Source organism: Calidris pugnax, unplaced genomic scaffold (assembly GCF_001431845.1).
Source record: "Calidris pugnax isolate Ruff unplaced genomic scaffold, ASM143184v1 scaffold969, whole genome shotgun sequence".
NCBI lineage: Eukaryota > Metazoa > Chordata > Aves > Charadriiformes > Scolopacidae > Calidris > Calidris pugnax.
This window is the reverse complement of record NW_015091615.1, coordinates 23,950-27,044: the sequence shown is the minus strand read 5'-3', so window position 1 is coordinate 27,044 and position 3,095 is coordinate 23,950.

The following is a 3,095-nucleotide window of genomic DNA, read 5'->3' as shown; positions in this document are numbered from 1 at the left end:
CCCCACCCCTCTCCTGTCCCACCACCATCTTGTCCCCCATCTCTACCCAGTTTGTCCCCAGCCCCACCCTGTCCCATGGCTGCTCCGTCCTCTCATGTCCCCTCTGTCCCCACCCCTGTCCTCCCCCACGGCTGTTCCATCCTCTCTACTTGTCCCCTGTCCCCATCCCTGTCCCTTGTCCCCATCCCTGTCCTCTCCATCTCCATCCCCTTCCCATTCCTCCCTGTCCCAGTGCCACCCTGTCCCAGTGCCACCTTGTCCCCAGCCCCACCCTGTCCCATGGCTGCTCCGTTCTCTCATGTCCCCTCTGTCCCCACCCATCCCTGTCCCCTCCATCCCCATCCCCTCCCCATCCCTCCCCTGTCCCAGTGCCACCCTGTCCCAGTGCCACCTTGTCCCCAGCCCCACCCTGTCCCATGGCTGCTCCGTTCTCTCATGTCCCCTCTGTCCCCACCCATCCCTGTCCCCTCCATCCCCATCCCCTCCCCATCCCTCCCCTGTCCCAGTGCCACCCTGTCCCAGTGCCACCTTGTCCCCAGCCCCACCCTGTCCCATGGCTGCTCCGTTCTCTCATGTCCCCTCTGTCCCCACCCATCCCTGTCCCCTCCATCCCCATCCCCTCCCCATCCCTCCCCTGTCCCAGTGCCACCCTGTCCCAGTGCCACCTTGTCCCCAGCCCCACCCTGTCCCATGGCTGCTCCGTTCTCTCATGTCCCCTCTGTCCCCACCCATCCCTGTCCCCTCCATCCCCATCCCCTCCCCATCCCTCCCCTGTCCCAGTGCCACCCTGTCCCAGTGCCACCTTGTCCCCAGCCCCACCCTGTCCCATGGCTGCTCCGTTCTCTCATGTCCCCTCTGTCCCCACCCATCCCTGTCCCCTCCATCCCCATCCCCTCCCCATCCCTCCCCTGTCCCAGTGCCACCCTGTCCCAGTGCCACCTTGTCCCCAGCCCCACCCTGTCCCATGGCTGCTCCGTTCTCTCATGTCCCCTCTGTCCCCACCCATCCCTGTCCCCTCCATCCCCATCCCCTCCCCATCCCTCCCCTGTCCCAGTGCCACCCTGTCCCAGTGCCACCTTGTCCCCAGCCCCACCCTGTCCCATGGCTGCTCCGTTCTCTCATGTCCCCTCTGTCCCCACCCATCCCTGTCCCCTCCATCCCCATCCCCTCCCCATCCCTCCCCTGTCCCAGTGCCACCCTGTCCCAGTGCCACCTTGTCCCCAGCCCCACCCTGTCCCATGGCTGCTCCGTTCTCTCATGTCCCCTCTGTCCCCACCCATCCCTGTCCCCTCCATCCCCATCCCCTCCCCATCCCTCCCCTGTCCCAGTGCCACCCTGTCCCAGTGCCACCTTGTCCCCAGCCCCACCCTGTCCCATGGCTGCTCCGTTCTCTCATGTCCCCTCTGTCCCCACCCATCCCTGTCCCCTCCATCCCCATCCCCTCCCCATCCCTCCCCTGTCCCAGTGCCACCCTGTCCCAGTGCCACCTTGTCCCCAGCCCCACCCTGTCCCATGGCTGCTCCGTTCTCTCATGTCCCCTCTGTCCCCACCCATCCCTGTCCCCTCCATCCCCATCCCCTCCCCATCCCTCCCCTGTCCCAGTGCCACCCTGTCCCAGTGCCACCTTGTCCCCAGCCCCACCCTGTCCCATGGCTGCTCCGTTCTCTCATGTCCCCTCTGTCCCCACCCATCCCTGTCCCCTCCATCCCCATCCCCTCCCCATCCCTCCCCTGTCCCAGTGCCACCCTGTCCCAGTGCCACCTTGTCCCCAGCCCCACCCTGTCCCATGGCTGCTCCGTTCTCTCATGTCCCCTCTGTCCCCACCCATCCCTGTCCCCTCCATCCCCATCCCCTCCCCATCCCTCCCCTGTCCCAGTGCCACCCTGTCCCAGTGCCACCTTGTCCCCAGCCCCACCCTGTCCCATGGCTGCTCCGTTCTCTCATGTCCCCTCTGTCCCCACCCATCCCTGTCCCCTCCATCCCCATCCCCTCCCCATCCCTCCCCTGTCCCAGTGCCACCCTGTCCCAGTGCCACCTTGTCCCCAGCCCCACCCTGTCCCATGGCTGCTCCGTTCTCTCATGTCCCCTCTGTCCCCACCCATCCCTGTCCCCTCCATCCCCATCCCCTCCCCATCCCTCCCCTGTCCCAGTGCCACCCTGTCCCAGTGCCACCTTGTCCCCAGCCCCACCCTGTCCCATGGCTGCTCCGTTCTCTCATGTCCCCTCTGTCCCCACCCATCCCTGTCCCCTCCATCCCCATCCCCTCCCCATCCCTCCCCTGTCCCAGTGCCACCCTGTCCCAGTGCCACCTTGTCCCCAGCCCCACCCTGTCCCATGGCTGCTCCGTTCTCTCATGTCCCCTCTGTCCCCACCCATCCCTGTCCCCTCCATCCCCATCCCCTCCCCATCCCTCCCCTGTCCCAGTGCCACCCTGTCCCAGTGCCACCTTGTCCCCAGCCCCACCCTGTCCCCTCCACGGCTGCTCCATCCTCTCTACTTGTCCCCTGTCCCCATCCCTGTCCCTTGTCCCCATCCCTGTCCCTTCTGTCCCCATCCCTCTCCTGTCCCACCACCATCTTGTCCCCCATCTCTACCCAGTTTGTCCCCAGCCCCACCCTGTCCCATGGCTGCTCCGTCCTCTCATGTCCCCTCTGTCCCCACCCCTGTCCTCCCCCACGGCTGTTCCATCCTCTCTACTTGTCCCCTGTCCCCATCCCTGTCCCTTGTCCCCATCCCTGTCCTCTCCATCTCCATCCCCTTCCCATTCCTCCCTGTCCCAGTGCCACCCTGTCCCAGTGCCACCTTGTCCCCTCCACGGCTGCTCCATCCTCCATCTGTGTCCCTTGTCCCCATCCCTGTCCCTTCTGTCCCCACCCCTCTCCTTCCCAGTGCCATCTTTGTCCCCAGCCCCATCCTGTCCCCTCCACAGCTCCTCCATCCTCTCTACCTTTGTCCCCTCTGTCCCCACCCCTGTCCCCTCTGTCCCCATCCTGTCCTGTGCCACCCCGTCTGGGGGACAGATGGGCCCCATCTCCATCCTGTCCCCTCCATCTCCATCCCGTCCCCATCCCGGTGCCATCTTGTCCCCCAGCCCC